Source organism: Otolemur garnettii, unplaced genomic scaffold, assembly GCF_000181295.1.
Source record: "Otolemur garnettii isolate 467f Iridium unplaced genomic scaffold, OtoGar3 scaffold00097, whole genome shotgun sequence".
Taxonomy (NCBI): Eukaryota; Metazoa; Chordata; class Mammalia; order Primates; family Galagidae; genus Otolemur; species Otolemur garnettii.
This window is the reverse complement of record NW_003852492.1, coordinates 7237363-7256296: the sequence shown is the minus strand read 5'-3', so window position 1 is coordinate 7256296 and position 18934 is coordinate 7237363. Positions and strand designations below refer to the sequence as shown.

The 18934-nt window shown below is 41.7% G+C and overlaps 1 protein-coding gene across 1 annotated transcript in view; it reads right to left on the bottom strand.

The window, feature by feature from the left end:
• Positions 1–18934, bottom strand: part of JAM3 (junctional adhesion molecule 3) — a 58256-nt gene that overhangs the window by 19056 nt on the left and 20266 nt on the right. The window lies entirely within an intron of this gene.

Sequence of the window (18934 nt, the reverse complement as noted above, 5' to 3'; positions counted from 1 at the left end):
AGCAACCTCAAACTCTTAGGCTCAGGTGCCTGTAGGCTCAGCCACATGTTGTGGTGCTGATGGGTTAAACCTGGCATGGGCCTGGGCCTTGCTAAACAAAACAAAACAAAAAAATAGCCAGGCGTTGTGGCAGGTACTTATAGTCCCGGCTACTAGGGAGGCTGAGGCAAGAGAACTGCTTGAGCTCAAGAGTTTGAGGTTGCTGTGAGTTATGATGCCACAGCACTCTACTGAGAGTGACAAAGTAAGACTCTGTCTTAATTTAAAAAAAAAAAAACTCTGAGGCTCAAGAGATCCTCATGCCTCAGCCTCCCAAGTACCTGGGACTCCAGGTGCCCACCACTAACACCCAGCTAGTTTTTTATTTTTTGTACAGACAGGGTCTAGGTCTTTCTCAGGCTGGTCTCAAACTCTTGAACTCAGGCAATCTACCCGCCTTGGCCTCCCAAAATGCTGGGATTACAGGTATGAGCCACCACGCCTGGCATACATTGTTACTATTTTTAAAGTTTTTATTTTAGCCATTCTTTTCATCTTTGTAGCCCTGATTCCCAACCATAATACCTGAAATCTAAGAAGTTTCTAGAAAACGTACTGATTGTAAATGAAGAAGAGAGCCACAAATAGATAGTTTTAATTAAACATGATAAACGTTGTGATAGAAACCCACCCAGAGTGTATGACAAGGCTGGCTGGAGAGCCAGGACTCCAAAAATGGCGGACTCATCTGACTCAGAGTCTTTGTGCTTGCGTGTTTCTTTGACAATGGAGCTCTCACTGGAAACTGGAAACTGGTAAACTGGTATTCTTGGCTTCATGGTTTCCCAGAATTTAATCAACTCAGGTAGAACTGATGAGAAGTGCTCCAATCCAGAAAACTAGATGACCCAATCCAGAATTCTTTTGTATGCCAAAGCTATGAACTAATATCAAAAAATTAGGGCCCTGTTTTTAATACTTAGTGACTTTTTTTTTTTTTTTTTGAGACAGAGCCTCAAGCTGTCCCCCTGGGTAGAGTGCCGTGGCATTACAGCTCACAGCAACCTCCAACTCCTGGGCTCAAGCGAGTCTCCTGCCTCCGCCTCCCAAGTAGCTGGGACCACAGGCGCCCGCCACAACGCCCGGCTATTTTTTGGTTGCAGCCGTCATTGTTGTTTGGCGGGTCCGGGCTGGGGATTCGAACCCGCCACCTTAGGTGTACGTGGCTGGCGCCTTAGCCGGTTGAGCCATAGGCGCCGAGCCCTTAGTGACTTTTAATGTGATTTTGTACCAACTGAATTTTCCCAACTATAAAATATTAAAAAATGTTTACCCTTCTGGGCAGTGCCTGTGGCTCAAAGGAGTAGGGTGCCGGCCCCATATGCCGGAGGTGATGGGTTCAAACCCAGCCCTGGCCAAAAACTGCAAAAAAAAAAAAAAAAAAAAAAAAAAGTTTACCCTTTTTCACCAATAATTGAAAATAAATTAAACATTTTAGAAGAGGGAACATTTATTACCATTATGATTATATTTATTATCTAAGGACCAAGACCTTCTAGAGGTCCAAAGAGCAGCAAGTTTCAAATGTAAAGGATTTAAATCTGAAGACAAAAAATATATTAATTCTAAATATCAGAGTGGAATGATACAAATGAGGCTCTCTGGAAAATTCCACATGATTTCTAAAGCCAGTAAAGGAGAGGCAAGCTAAAAAACAAAAAGAAGGAGGGGGAAGGGAAGAACTGAAAAAGAGGCAGTCATGGACTGTGCCTCCCTCCCAAACTCATGTCGACGCCCTAACTTCCAATGTGGCTACAGAGGGAGCACTGAAATAGATAATTAAGGTTAAACAAAGTCCTTAGAGTAGAGCCCTAATCCAACATGATTAGTGTCCTTACAAAAAGACACCAGGGAATGTGCGCCCACAGACGAAAGACCATGTGCAGGAGGACACAGTGAGTGGGCAGCCACCTACAGGACAAGGGACATTTCAAGAGACACAAACCCTGCTGGCAGCTTGATCTTGGACTTCCCAGCCCCTAGACTGTAGCAAAATAAATTTCTGTTATTTAAGCTTCACCTTTATGGTATTTTGTCTTACCATTCCTAGCAAAGTATTACAGAGGGGACTGAAAGAGCAAGAAACACAAGGAAAATAAATGAAAATATAAAAAATGTTTAGTTTATGCCAATCCAGAAATCTAAATGTCTGAGTATCAAAACATTCTTGAATTAACAACTGACAAAGGCTGTTGGTCTTTTTGTTCAATGACATTAACCTCAGCTGGGGGAAGAAAGGAGTCTGCCAGATGCAGCCTCTAGGGTCCACTCCCAGGAGGGCTATCTCTGCAGGTGAACAGAGATGGCAGAAGGACTTCTAAAACCAAATGGAAGGGCCTTCCCAGCTACGTTAAGGAAAAGACTGGACCTCAGGCTACTATTCTCAAGCTGATAATAATATACCAGATCAATGTCAGGCCAATGCTAAAACCCAGGTGAGAAACTTTCACTTTTTTTTTTTAGACAGCCTCAAGCTGTCGCCCTGGGTTGAGTGCCGTGGCATCATCACAGTTCACAGCAACCTCCAACTCCTGGGCTCAAGCGATTCTCCTGCCTCCACCTCCCAAGTAGCGGGGACTACAGGCACCTGCCACAATGCCCAGTTATTTTTTGGTTGCAGGTGTCATTGTTGTTTGGCGAGCCAGGCTGGATTTGAAACTGCCAGCTCAAGTATATGTGGCTAGTGCCTTAGCCACTTGAGCCACAGGCACTGAGGCGAGAAACTTTTTCTTTTTTCTTTTTTGACTGTCAGCCAAAAGACTCTGATTTTTACAAACAATAAAAACCACTGTTTGATTCACTGTGGGAGTGAATATGTACTTTCTGCCTAGAGGCACCTGGTTCTCAATAAGAGAGATACGTCATTTCAGACATCCAGTGCAGAGAAGAATTAGAAAGAACTGACAGTGCACAGGCAATGATGGAAAGGCCAGCTGAATCATGACTAGCCGCACTTACTTGTTTTTCTCTTCTACGCCTTTCCTTTTTTTTTTTTTTCTTGAGACAGAGTCTTACTCTGTTGCCTAAGCTGGAGTGCCATGGTGTCAGCCTAGCTCACAGCAACCTCAAACTCCTGGGTTCAAGCAGTCCTCTTGCCTCAGCCTCCTGAGTAGCTGGGACAACAGGCATGGGCCACAATGCCCGGCTAATTTTTCTATTTTTAGTAGAGACAGGGTCTCACTCTGGCTCAGGCTGGTCTTGAACTCCTGAGCTCAAGTGATCCTCCCAGAGTGCCAGGATTACAGGTGTGAGCCACCACTTGCCCAGCCTGTCTTAATGTTATTCTAGAAGCATCAGCTGTCACTCTATTCTCCATTGGACCTACTTGTTTGAAATATACTAGTAAACTAATTGTGTACAGGCAGTCCCCCAGTTACAAACACCCACTTACATAGAACTTACACTTATGAACAGGATATTACAGTAAATCCCTGAATTAAAAAATCCAACTGATACAACACTTGCCCTTAGTAACAGAGACTATTACAGGTGATAGGTAAATGCATCTGTTCCAACTTATATACAAATTCAATTTAAGAATAAACCTGTAGGCTCGGTGCCTGTGGCTCAAGTGGCTAAGGCACCAGCCAGATACACCTGAGCTGGCAGGTTTGAATGCAGCCCGGGCTGCCAAACAATGACGTCTGCAACCAAAAAAAAAAAAAGCCGGGCATTGTGGTGGGTGCCTAGTCCCAGTTACTTGGGGGGCAGAGGCAGGATAATTGCTTGTGCCCGGGAGTTGGAGGATGCTGTGAGCTATGATGCCACAGCACTCAACCCAGGGCAACAGCTTGAGGCTCTGTCTCAAAAAAAAGAAAAAAAAATACTAACAAACCTGTAGAACCTATCTTGTTCATAACCTGGGGACTGCCTTTGTTTCCAGAGATAGCAAGTTTTAAAATGGCTTACTACAATAGTATTATTTCTCATTCTTGACACCAGGGCCCTAAGCTATGCTCCAAAGGTAGAGAAGCCAGGTAGTAAGATGATTCCAATACACTCCTTAGGGTCATTCTTCAAAAGAGTCAGGGTAAGTGACATGGTTTCTAATTTACAAATGATGCTGTGGCCAAGTGGCTGCCACTAGTCCACAGCCAGGTGGTGGCACAGGTCTTCAAGGTGTGTCCTTAGACTCCAAATCCTCTTCCCATTGCCCTCTTTTTTCCCTGTGACTCTATGATAGAGACTAATTCACATTTTGTTCATTTTTTTAATGTGTGCATGCCTGACAAGAAATATGACAAGATAATAAAAAAGTCTGAGAATTCCTCCTCAATAATTTAACCATTTATTTCCCCAAATCTTTGTGATATGAAGAAGGTCCAAAAGCAATGCTACCCTACTGTACATCAGTGCCAGGGCATCTGTGTCACAAGAAAGGAAAAAGGAGAAGGGGGAGAGAGGGAAAGACTGAGAGAAATACTGACGGAGACACTGAGAGAGGGAAACGTTACTGGTAAACCTAAGGCCAGAACTAGGTACTGAACAGCTGGGTATACGTGGGATTTGGGGAAGAAAAGACAAAACCAGGATTCAGAAAGAATATATACAGGACACGTTTACTTTCAAATCTGTATACCATGAATAATGAATGATATCCGGCACCTTTTTCTATGCAGGAAGAACTGACCAAGAAAGTCACTTCCTATACTCCCTGAATCAGCTCCATCTGCGCACTCCTCAGACCTACCCAGCAAAATTTCCCACCTCTGTGTGTAGCCATTTGCCTATACTGATAAAGAGGCTCAGGCAAGAAGCACTACTATTGAACGTAAGCCAGATCTGAAGGCTGCAAAAATGAAACTGTCCCAAAATAAACAGCACAGGCCCTTCCCAGTCAGGACACTTTCCTCTCAGCTCTCAGAAACAGATGAAAAAATCACGATTATAACCAAATTTTACAGGGCACTGCAGCATAGGCTCAGCAGAAGACAACACAGAGAGATGGAGCACACTGTGGCCATTCATCTGCATGAGTCACCACCTCTGAACAGCACAGCAAATGCAGGGTAGAGAGCCAGAGGACACTGGGATCAATTTCTAAGTTTTGCTATCATCTGGTTAAAAGTAGCTAGGCTCAAGAATTACAAGCATTCCACCCTTCTGGACACTGTCTACAAGGAAAATACATGCTTTCCTGGAAAGACAGGGCCGGCTGGGGAAGGGATGTGATAGGAAAGATTACAAGCTCCACAGAGTATAAATGTTCACACGTAAGGAGCCAGTCAGCAGTAAGCAGAGAGACAGAGAAAGAAGTTGAGACCTTTAAACTCACCAAGGTATGCTGCTTCTCCTTTTGCAAAAGAGGAGAACTAGAGCCACTGGGGTAATTTTTTCCAAATAGGACTGTCAAACGGCTTGCAGGACTGATGCCTAATATAGAAAAAAGAACAAAGCAGACACTGTACTTTCTCCCACCGATATTTTGATAATTAATGAAGCAGGAGGGAGCTGAAGGGTAAGCACACAGTGCTGCCGGGACTTAATGAGCTGTGCACTCTTCTGCATACCGTCTGGCTGTCTCACAGCACATTCCGCACTCTGTCTGTGCATCCTGGGACACCATCAACATAGGTAAGGGTGACTACGCTCATTCTCATTTCCCAGACAGGGGATGAGGTCCCAGAGGACCTCAGAGGTTAATGGCTACAGTCACAAAGCAAAAACCAGAAGCCAAGAGTTTTGACTCCTAGTCCCTACTTCCTGCTTTATCTTTCTTATAAGAAGAAACACGTTAGAATCTACCCAGAACTAACAGAGATGACAACAAATAGATGTGAAGAAGATCTGAACTAAAAGGAAAGCATGAGTCAGATCCTGAACCCTAAACTGAGTCCCATTGTTTGAGCGAAACCCTTTCTTAGAGGAGTTTGCAGGGGAAGTGGCCTGAAAAAAAGCCTCTGACATGACTTACAGCTGGCACTGTCCTCTTCAACACAGCCATCTCTTCCTTTCAGGGAAGACATGGAACTGAGTTAAGGGAGAGTTAAGGGAGAGCGGAGGAAGCTGGCAGATGGGACTGATAAGGCAGAGAGGAAACGCTGACTGCCTGACGTCCACAATGACCTTCCTAGTTCACACGGCGCCTCAGATACTTCTCTGGACTACTGTGTTCTTTGTTTCCCTTCCCTTTCCTAATCTGGAACAATTTTAGCAGCTGTGGTCAACAACTGCAGTTTCTTATATCAGTTTTAAGAGACCTTCCGGAAATTCTGGCAGAGTCTAGGGATCTAATGCCCGACAACTGACGATAACACTTTACTTGTTTAAAATGCCATTGCCCAACCCACCTCCTTACCCCAGGTGAGCATGCACCCCAGATTCTAATTCAACAGGCTGAGAAAGGTCTTCTTTTTTTTTGAGACAGAGCCTCAAGCTGTTCCCCTGGGTAGAGTGCTGTGGCATCCCAGTTCACAGCAACCTCCAACTCCTGGGCTCAAGCGAGTCTCCTGCCTCAGCCTCCCAAGTAGCTGGGACCACAGGCGCCCACCACAATGCCCGGTTATTTTTTGGTTGCAGCCGTCATTGTTGTTTGGCGGGCCCAGGCTGGATTTGAACCTGCCACCTTAGGTGTATGTGGCTGGCGCCTTAGCCACTTGAGCCACAGGCACCGAGCCAAGAAAGGTCTTGATGTGTATTTTCCCCCAGGCCATCCAGGTAATCTTACAGTAGCCCATTTGGGGAGCCCCAAAAAGGCACCACTCTGTGGGCATCAACTTGGTGCCTCCCTTAATATTCTGAGGAAGTATTGGCTATAAAGAGTGTCTGCAACCTCAGGTAAAAAGAACTAATGCCATGAAATATTATAGTAAAAAATGCATTTAATCCGTAACAGATGTTGAGGAAATATTAGTCTCAGCCCACAGATTTCCTGATTCAACAGAGGTTGGCTTATTCTGATTGGTGTGTTTGAGTGTTTTAGCATACTAGGCCTGCAACCATCCTGAAGCAGCGTGAGGGTCTGTGAGAAACTAAATTCCAAAGATGACCATTCAACCTACATCCAGACCCAGCAAGGCCTCAGTGTGCAAACTGCCTGGCTTTTTCTCTTGTGGAATCAAAACTCACCTGAAGAACACAGGCCTGATGACTTAGGTACTGAATGCTAGGATACTGGGATAAGAGGCTAACTTTAACAATGGTTGTCTTCATTTATCTGCAAAGACAGCTAAAAACAGAAAATCAATGTCTGTCTTAGCATTCCACAAAAATCAAATTAATTTTTTATACTCACCACTACAAACGGAGAGGGAAAGAAGTTCCTTTAGAGAACATTTTCACTCTAAGTCAGATGTGTTGTTGACTGAGAACTAGTTTGTGTATGTCTGGCTCTCTAAAGAGTTATATTTAGCCTTCTGGCATTCAGTCCAGTCCTGCTCAAAAGAAATGTTTCCCTGACCAGGACACAAGCAGTGCGGGTGCCTGGGTGCCTGTCAGCAGGCACTCTGTGGGGCTAGCTGGCCACTGGGGCTCAAGTCTAAATATAAGTGGCAATGCAGGCTTTCTCATGGAAAACAGCTACATGTTTACGCTTTCAAAACACTGCCACTTCTATGTGCTCCCTTAGCAGAATCCATCTTAGAAAAGAAAATATTCCCCCAAACAGCGTCAGTGCAACAATGTCTCTATTCCTTAAACCAAATTTTTAAGGGACTAAAAAGGAAGCCAAGGAAATAGGTTAGGATTTTCCAGACCCACTCACACATACACGCCCGCAAAGAATATACAGTGAATCAGTCAAATATGGGTTCTGACAAGAACACAGCCAGCTGAAGCCCCGGCTATACTTGCCCATTGTGACGTAGGCTAAACTGAATGGTTATATACCAAACGGACCCTGAAAAATAATGTAATAAAAGACCCAACCAAATATCAAAGAATTCCACATAACTCTGGCTGTGAGGTTTACATTTTAAGTGTCAACTGAGAGGCTGTTTTTGGATGAAATGAACACTGAAGTGATGAACTTTGGGTAAAGCAGATGGTCCTCCATAATGCAGGCAGGCCACATTCACTCAGTTGAGTAGAACGCAGTTGCCCCAGCAGCCTGCCTGCCGACTCGGTCTGTGTCCCTGGCTCTCCTAAGACTTCCAGGCTGCCAACCACACTGCAATTTTGAACTCATTAGCCTTCATAATCACATCAGGCAATTCCTCATAATATATCTCTATCTCCTAATAGTTCCATTTCTCCAGAGAACCCTGGATAGAAATACTCTTACGGCACTTCTTAGAAGAAAAATCAATATAATTTCACATACAAATGCGCTATAGAGAACTCTTTCAGTGGCAACTCTGAAAACAGAGTTAGAGCAGTATCATGTAATATTCCAGGGTCAAGCTAGCAGACAGACATTAGATGAGAGGCTAGTTTTTGGTGCACACTACTATGTGTTTCTATTTGATTAAATTGTATCAAAACCCAACCACCAAAGATTTCTTGACCATGAATCTGATTTATCCAGTCAGAAAATACCAGAGTGAAAACTTCACTTAGCAGTTACCTTAGATAGAAGTATTTAAAGAAACAACTAGCCAGAAGGACTGTGTTACCCACCCCCTCTTCTATTTCCGATGGATTTGCAGAGTTTAAGTGGAAAGTCCAGGACTGCCATGGAGAAGAAATTACTGCTGTGTTAAGAAAAGTTATGGGTGGGCTCGGCGCCTGTGGCTCAAGCAGCTAAGGCGCCAGCCACATACACCTAAGGTGGCGGGTTCGAATCCCCAGCCCAGGCCTGCCAAACAACAATGATGGCTGCAACCAAAAAATGGCCGGGCGTTACGGCTGGCGCCTGTAGTCCCAGCTACTTGGGAGGCTGAGGCAGGAGACTTGCTTGAGCCCAGGAGTTGGAGGTTGCTGTGAGCGTGATGCCATGGCACTCTACCCAGGGGGATAGCTTGAGGCTCTGTCTAAAAAAAAAAAAAAGAAAAGTTATGGGTGAAAACAAAAGGAGAAAAGGAGAGAGGTGGATCGTATGTGGTCAGCATCAAACCAAGTAAAAGTATGTATGAAATATCCTAATAGTGGTAGGGGACAGGGAGAGAGGAAAGAAGAGGAAGGGAGGGCGAAGGCCGGGGGAAAACAGAAGCAAAGAAAGGAGGAAGGGAAAGAATGACCCCAATAAGGGGACCACTCCTTTTGTGATGGTACAATGATTTCCCAGTTTTTTCTATAGTTCAGGGAGAACCCATGCACTGAAACAGAATTGTATAGTATTCCCCTTGACTCACCATGAGCCTTGCTCTATACTGAAATAAGTAAGTGGTGGTGGCGGCACCTATGGCTCAGTGGGTAAGGCACCAGCCCCATATACTAAGGGTGGCAGGTTCCAACCCGGCCCCAGCCAAACTGCAACAAAAAAAAATAGTCGGGCACTGTGGCGGGTGCCTATAGTCCCAGCTACTGGGGAGGCTGAGGCAAGAGAATCACCTAAGCCTAGGAGTTGAAGGGCTGTGAGCTGTGACGCCACAGCACTCTACCAAGGGTGATAAAATGAGACTCTATCTCTAAAAAAGAAAAAAAAAGAAATAAGTAAGTGAAATTATACACTTGTTGGAGAGGGGACCACTATCTTTGCAAGAAATTGGCATTGTCACTTTTTTTAATTGCAGACCAATCAAACCCAACTGTAAAAAATACTGGGCTCTAAAGCACAGGTAAACACATAAAATTCTCCTGTCTGTTGCCATGAGACCTATCTTAGAGGTACTGAGGCATGACAAATGTGTGTGACTAAACACAGAACATGTGTCAAGGCATATTCCTGTTTTGTAAAATACCTCATCTAGAAATACATTACCAATGAGATCTTGGCATGAAGCTACTTTCTGAGTGAGCCTACAAACACTATTTGCAGATGATTACAGATTCGGTATTAGAATTCCAAGAAGAGAGTGTGCACCCTCATATGCTATAGAGAATAATGCAAACTTACTTTTGCATTCTAACTGCAGACACACTGCAGTAATCCCATCCTATCTAGAGCTCGCTCCATCTTTGTACCCTCCAGAGGTACACAGAAATAGCCATAGCTGTCACAGTGAGAGACAGCATAGGAATTATCACTCTACTTTAGAATCTGGGTGAGCGAGCCACTTCAAGGACCCTTAGATGTACAAGTGGTGAGGTAGTTTCACCTACCAAGTACCACTGTATGGAAGTAGAGATCAGCTATTTAACTTTTTTTTTTTGCAGTTTTTGGCCACGGCTGGGTTTGAACCCACCACCTCCGGTATGGGGTCCAGCGCCCTACTTCTTTGAGCCACAGGTGCTGCCCTATTTAATTTTTTTTATTCCACTGACATACCAACAGGAGATAATATATTCAAACTGAAAAGCACGTACTTTAGGTTTAACATGTTAAAAGAAAAGTAAATATGCTACAAAACACTCCACTGGTAACACAAAAAGTTATGTTCTCCTATGCTCACATTCATTTCAGTGCAGCGTCACCTGCAGTAGAACAGAGTAGAAACCACCAAAGATCTCTCTAGTAGAGGGGTAGAAAAATCTTTTCCTACCGATGAATGAGTCAAACATTCATTTAAAAAGCAATTCAATTGACTTTTTCTTATCTCAGTGAAGAATATTCAATTCCCTTATACTTTAAGATCTGAATTAATATGTGTATTCATTACATATGTGTATTATATACTGACAATATATAGTCAATAAATATAATTAATACTAAAAGACATTTTAAGTTTATATTAAAGCTAACTTAAGGAGACAAGAAAACAGGCCAATACAAGAGGAAAATCTATAGTTTAGTGCCACACAACAGAGCTAAATAAATAAAGTTTATTATTCAATGAACATGTAAATGAATACAGGAAAAAGGAAAGAATGACAAAAGTATAAAAAAGGATGTAGAGAAAAGCAAATGGAAAACAGAGGAACAGTCAGCCAAGCTGTGATCACATTGCAAAAGCTATTTGAAATATTAAGGATGGCAGAGTGGTTTGGACAGTTATTCTAACAAGTGACATCTAACTTATTTTCTTTCATTTTTTATTTTTGATTTGAACCCGCCACCTCCAGCGTATGGGGCTGGCACCCTACTCTTTTGAGCCACAGGTGCCACCCCCTCTAATTTCTTTTTAATTGATTAACTACCATTCAACGGTATTCAATTGCTCTACCATGGAAAGGAAAATCAGAGATGGGCCAGGGGCAGTGGCTCCCGCCTGTAATCCTAGCACTCTGGGAGGATGAGGTGAGTGGATCATTTGAGCTTATGAGTTCGAGACCAGCCTGAGCAAAAAGCAAGACCCCGTCTCTACTAAAAATAGAAAAACTGAGGCAAGAGGATCACTTGAGCCCAAGTTGGAGGTTGCTGTGAGCTATGATGCCACAGCACTCTACCTAGAGCAACAGCTTGAAACTATGTCTCAATAAAAATAAAAAAAGAAAGAAAATCAGAGATGCCTATTTTGAGAAGAAAGCCACATCAAAGAACATCATTCTGGAACAAGAATGAAAACACAGCAATGGTCTTCTTAGCTTCATTTTCTTACTGCTAATTTTAACCTAACAAAGCTTAATGATTCCAGCCCTGCCTAAACTACATATTTTTCATGTAAAAGCCACTATGAAAAATGATTTTAGCATTTTCCTATTGGTTTGTTTCCATAATAGAATGCACTATGAGGATCCATGAAATAACTTATTTTCATAAATAACTTCATTTTAAAAAGAAGACAGGAATACACATTGACTACAAAGGAGGTTATAATGGAACTACGGGGAAACAGCACTGTGCTGGTAAATATTAATAAACGACCCTAAGCACTTGTCAAACCTGTTAGAATCATGCACCACAAAGAGTAAAGTTTATTATAGGATTAAAAAAATCAACCAGAATGTAAAGGGAACCAGGATGGAACTCAGACTACGACAAATGAAACTGTGTTATAAATGACGCGACCTCACTTAAGTGGATGAGGGTAAAAGATTTGACATAAACAACTTTGTTGGGAGTTTTTTGTTTTGTTTTTCTGTAGAGACAGGAATCTCACTCTTGCTCAGGCTCGTCTAGAACTCATGAGCTCAAGCAATCCACAGCCTCAGCCTCCCAGAGTGCTAGAATTATAGGCGTGAGCCATCACACCTGGTCCCGATATAAATAACTTTGGGAAACAGTGTTCTGACTGGAAATTACAAGGCTACCAACAAAAGAATTTTATGCAAACACTGCACTCTAGTTGATAAATTTGTTTCTCAGAGCAGTGTGGGTTAGCAATTCTTAAAATATATGTTATATAAGAGTTGGACAAATAACTATAAATACATTATAGATAATGACAGCCAACTTTCTCACTATCAAAGAAAGAAGTTATGAATATGCAAGGTGAAAAGACTGAATTAACTCTGTAATGCTGGGTTAGAGTCAGAGATACATGTATTAGAATAAATTAACATTTAATCGGTATACAAAAAGAAAATTAAATACAGACGTGTATACACATGGGCTAGCATAAACACACACGTCCTAGTCCTGCCCACTGAGAGAGCAAGTGATACCTTCTTAACAAAGGACATACGAGGTCTCATTTTCTAAATACTACTCTCCAGTAAAAGAAACCAAAACTCCTTGGAGAAACAGCTGATTCTGGGACAGGGAAAACAGAAGATGAGCCTGAAGCATCTTGTAGTGTCAGAAAGTAAGGAAGTGCTAAAAAAACAAATAAAAACAAAAATACCAAAGGACCAGGAGCCATGGGAGAGAGCTTCCAGTTGCCAAAGCTGGAAGATATGTGCAAAAAAATATATATATATATAATATATATATATAAATAATATATATAATAATACTATCGGATTGCAATACTAGGAAGTAGTATCTATGAATTCATACTCATAAATAAATGAATGGATAAGCAAATAAATAGGAGATACAGGACAAATATTCTTTATGGAAGAATTATAATTAATAAATGTAGAAAGAATAAGGAAAAGAGAAAATCACCATTAGAACAACATAATAATAATTATGTAATAACTGCTGTAGGCAAGATCCACTAATGAATGACTACCAAAATTAGTGGGAAAACATTAAGAAGAAACAGACCATTCAGATGTCCTCATAATTATCTGATTCATTGAATATTTATTAATTACTGTGGTAGTTTTAACACATATCCACAAATTCTCTAACACTTCTCCCTCCAGAAGATAAAACTTCATTTCCCTCCCCTTGAGCGTGGGCTGGACTTCTAACAGAAAGGCAAAGGGGAAACCTGGTAACTTTTCAGCTGAGAAGTGGAGGCACCACCCAGACCTAGTCATCAAGGTAGCATTACCAGTGCTGAGGACACTGCTAAACCCTTTGAAGCTTCGTACATGATAATGAGAAAGCACTTTCACCTTTTCCTTCAATCTTGACCCAAATCTAATCATGAGAAAACATCAAACTTAGGGCGGTGCCTGTGGCTCAAGGAGTAGGGCACCTACTGGAGGTGATGGGTTCAAACTTGGCCCTGGCCAAAACTGCAAAAAAAATAAAATAGAAAACATCAAACTTAAATTGAGCACATGCTACAAAATACTTAACCATGACTCTTTAAATGTATCAATGTCACAAGTTGTAACTAACAAAACAACAAAAAAGATAAAACAGAATAGGATATACTCAATCCAAAAAAGGAGTATAAACAGAAGAAGAGAAAAACAATTTAGGTTTGAATTCTATCTCCACTTTGTTCATTCTTTTTTTTCTTTTTTTTTTCTGCAGTTTTTAGCCAGGGCGGGGTTTGAACCTGCCACATCTGGTATATGAGGCCAGCACCCTACTCCTTTGAGCCACAGGCACCACCCTATCTCCACTTCTTATGAGGTATTTGTAACCTGGGTCTTAATCTCTGTTTTCACATCCATAAAATGGAGATAACTATAATACTTTCCTCTTAAGGTTTTAATAATTAAATAAGATAGCATACATAAAGTGTTTAATACAGTAACTGACACACAGAAAGTATTTAATTGGTGTAATTAGCCATTATCAAAGAATTGCTTTCTCGGTGCTGGGGTTTCAATGGCTTATAAACCCAAGACTGCCCTCAAGGAGCTATCAATTGAAGAAAGGAATTCAGATGCATAAATTAAAAAGTAGGAAGTCTATAAAGTGGTCTTAAAGAGAATTAGAGTCTAATTGTGGCTTCTAAAACGCTGCTATAACCCATTCAATTTTTAGCTCCTCAAGGGATTTTCCTCACCATCTGGGCCATCAATCCAAATGGGTTTCCAAAGCCCTTACAATTTTCCTACATCACACCTCCCCCTCACCAAGAAAGGCTCTGTGGGTGAAAACAGCAAAGAACACTGTATGCTATGCAGAAAGTGATCACTCCCCAGAAGACACAGGGCCCTACAGAACAGAAGACTCAGACACAGGTTTGGATCCGAAATATGTGCTTATTTCATCGTAGACCCAGACACAGGAACTGACTTCTCATTTTTTTAAAGGGGAAAGAGATCCACCTCAAAGTACTTTTTAACCATAAAAATACAGTTTATCTAATTAGTTTTAGTGACACCTGTTAAAGTAATAAGGATGCATTTCTATCCTTACACCCACTGGGCTAACACCTTAATGAAAGACATGATGTCATTCTCCCATTGTTAGGTCCGGTAGAGGGTAAACAGGTGGCAATGAGGTGGCTGACAGTGGAGGGCAGGAGCTGAAATGTAGCTTGGAACCAAACTGCTAACAGGAACTTTTCCCTGGAGGGAAAATACAGAGTAAAAAGTTGCTAATGACCTGGAACTGACCTAGAGCTCATTACCATCTAATTAGCATAGCATGAGAGGAGCTTCATGAAGGATTCTGGGAAAGACACATGTGTAGAAGGAAAAACTATGATACAACTACCCTGTTTGATAACCTGTGATGTAATCTATTTCATAACCCCACCCTGTCGGTCACCCCAAAAGGCAGAAAACAACAACCAGTCCTCCCAGGAGAAAGGTGGGACAGACTAGTGAGCTTACAAAAGGCAGCCCTGTGCTCAAACTTCCAGGTCTATCTCCATTTGTGGAGACCGACCTGTCTCTCTCTGGAACAGATTTTTACTTCGTGTAACCGTCTTCTTTACTTGGCATTCTTTCCTTATGTGATAAACCATGTGTAAAATTGCTTTGTGTTTGTGATCACTCCATCATTGGCTCAACTAGGTAGAGTACTCACTTTTTTTTTTTTGAGACAAGAGTCTCACTTTATTGCCCTTGGTAGAGTGCCGTGGCATCACAGCTCACAGCAACCTCCAACTCCTGGGCTCAAGCAATCCTCTTGCCCCAACCTCCCAAGTAGCTGGGACTACAGGCATCGCCACAACACCCAGCTTTTTATTAGGGACAGGGTCTCACTCTTACTCAGGCTGGTCTCAAACTCCTGAGCTCAGGCAATCCACCTGCCTCAGCCTCCCAAAGTGCTATGATGATAGGCATGAGCCACTGCACCCAGCCCCCAATCCTCATTCTCGACACTGGGGAACATTCAGACAGACCTGGCACCATATTGCGAAATTTAACTCTGATCAAAGGAGAGGTCGAACATTAAAGATAGAAGCAATGTCAAAAATAGCACACCTTTGACTTACAAGTAAATCAGGGTGACAATATTAGAAAATCTCTATTGGGCAAAGCATAAAATGGATGAGGTTAGAAAAAGAAGCAAACGACAGAAATCTGGAAAGAAACATGGAAAAATCAAGCACTCAAAAAAAAGAAAAGAAAAATCAAGCACTCAAGTACAGCAGAATTTGATTTACAAATGTACTACAGTTAAGTACAAATGACAAATGCTGTCTTATCCTCCAATATCACCACCAGAGAGAGAGAAAGAAAGGTAGCAAGAGAAGGATCTAAATAGACTCCTTATGTATATGCCTTCAAAAATCTCCTTCTAAGCAGTGAGGAGTGGAAGAGAAAATAAAATTAAGAAAATGGGCACAAACTTCAACAAAATTGTTAATGTAATTTTGACACTGTTCCTGGGCCTGCCTTTCCCAGGCCACAAGCCACGTGGTTACGGTTTCCCCTAACACCTTCATCTTAACATCTGTCTCACGTCTTTCCTCCTACAACCTAGCTGCATTTAAAGGGAGACTTTCTGTCAACTCTAGCTTTACCCAAAGGTCAGTCTCTAATGGTAGGGTATCAGTATGAAGGTTAGTAGAAAGATACCTTGGATCAGAGAGCTTACAGAGCTATCCTTCACAAATATCAGCAGATGGAGCTGCACCTTGCAAGCCGGCCCTGAAATCACACTCTTACTAGAAAGCTTAATACACCACAAAAATCAGGCCCAGCAAGATAAAAGATAACATGTTATTTGTCTAATTCACAGTTCTGTGCACTTTGACAATGTCCTTATTCTGAGGCAGCAAAGGATTCTCTCTGCTACTTCAGCTCTCTTGTTAGAGATAAGGCTACCACATGAAGAGGATAGCTAACCCAAGTACGGAGAACACATATCTGTATATTTGCCTTGGCACTGAAGCCTAAGACTACTGATTCTCTTCTATTAGGTATATATCCGGAAGACCAAAAATCACACTACAACAAGGACATTTGTACCAGAATGTTTATTGCAGCCCAATTCGTAATTGCTAGGTCACAGAAGAAGCCCAAGTGCCTATCGACCCATGAATGGATTAATAAATTGTGGTATATGTACACCATGGAATACTATGCAGCCCTAAAGAAGGATGGAGACGTTACCTCCTTCATGTTTACATGGATGGAGCTGGAAAATATTCCTCTTAGCAGAGAATCTCAAGAGTGGAAGAAAAAGTATCCAATGTACTCAACCCTATTATGAAACTAATTTATAGCTTTCATAGGAAAGCTATAACCCAATTATATTCCAAGAATATGGGGAAAGGGGAGAGGAGGGAAGGGGAGGGGAGGGGGGAGGATGGGTGGAGGGAAGGTGATTGGTGGGATCATGCCTATGGTTCATCTTATAAGGGTACATGTGAATCTTTCTAAATGTAGAATATAAATGTCTTTTTTTTTTTTTTTGAGACAGAGCCTCAAGCTGTCCCCCTGGGTAGAGTGCCGTGGCATCACAGCTCACAGCAACCTCCAACTCCTGGGCTCAAGTGAGTCTCCTGCCTCAGCCTCCCAAGTACCTGGGACCACAGGCACCCGCCACAATAGCAGCCATGGTTGCAGCCATGATTGTTGTTTGGTGGGCCAGGGCTGGATTTGAACCCGCCACCTTAGGTGTATGTGGCTGGCGCCTTAGCCACTTGAGCCACAGGCACTGAGCCAATATAAATGTCTTAACACAATAACTAAGAAAATAGCATGAAGGCTATGTTAACCAGTTTGATGAAAATATTTCAAACTGTATATAAAAACAGCACACTGTACTCCATTAATCTACACAGCTATGATTTAATAAAAAAAAAAAAAAACTACTGATTCTAACTTCAGGTAAGTAGAAAAAACAAAATCCAGCACAGGTAGAAAGTTTTACTGTCTCTACCAATTTATTAAGCTAGTTTTGCATTCCCAGATATCTCCCATGAACTTTCTAATGGGTTACATGTGGTTTTGATTGTTGTACTTTTTCAAAAAACTACTTATGTTTTATTAAGAGAGCTCTTTCAAAACAGAAGACTACACCAAATTTGGAATTGCTCTTAGTTTTCTTCTCTGAAGTTGACCTTCTGTGTCCACTCCTCTAAAAAGCAACCCATCTGCGAATTGCAGTTTCTGTATCTCAGTGATATACATGCACTGCAGGAAAAGGGATAGCTAGTTCTTCCCTGGAGGGCAGAGCCCAAATCACACATTAGCGCAATGCCCTGTGTGTAGGCCCAGGGAATGGATGTGATCCAGATTTGTAGGGGAACTAAGCAGAAAAAGAATGTTTCCTATGTGCTTCATAAAGTTGATTTATGAGACTTCAAAGACACTACCTCCCTTAGGTGGAAGAGCAGGTGATTAGAGTCCCCAGTAAATGTCTTCATTATACTTTATACTCTAAAGCAGCGGTTTTCAACCTGTGGGTCGCGACCCACAGGAACTGCATTAAAGGGTTGCGGCATTAGGAAGGTTGAGAACCACTGCTCTAAAGTAGAATGAAGTAAAACAAAAAGCATAAAAGCCCTTGCCTTGTTGTTGATCTCAGCACACAAAGCCACCATACCAATCCCCAGACCTCCCGAGAACCCAGGCCCTTTCCTATTTATACTAAACTTCAAGCCCACACATAATACCTGTATAAATGCCTTCTAAAGGCCAGATAATGTTAATGGTTATATTTATGTCTAACAAAAAAAAAAAGATTCATTTACTCTGTTAAATTTAAATTTTAGTAATAAATCTCACAAAACTGTCAGCATTGGGTCTGTCAGACAAGTGTAACAGGCAAAAAGTGCAACAGAAAGAGAGAAAATAATGTTGCTAAAATTAGGTTTTGCAACAGAATAGTTCAAATGCATACAAAAATACAAATCTGGAAAACTCTTTTTCCCCCCATTGGCACAAGAAGACTACTTTTTTTTGTTCTAAAATAAAATATAAAATCATGCAAATTAAGTAAGTAAACTGAAACCAAAAGTCCAGATTAAAATACTACTGAAATACTGAGTGATGATTGTGCCATTAACTTGCTACATGACCATGTAACAAGTAGGGGCTACTTTTTCACCCTGTCAGGAAAAAACTCAGTCTATTAAACATCTTAAATCATCCATTGCATCTAAAATTACAATTCAGGTTTCCAAATGTGTGGTTGGGCCCCTTACTGAAAACACTCTGTTAACACATCATACAACCTAACCCAGGGGCCTCAAATGTTGATGTGCCACCCTTTTATTATTATTACCTTTTTTTTAAAATTTTGCTTTCAATTTCAACTGGCTTTCACTCTTCTTAGTTTGAA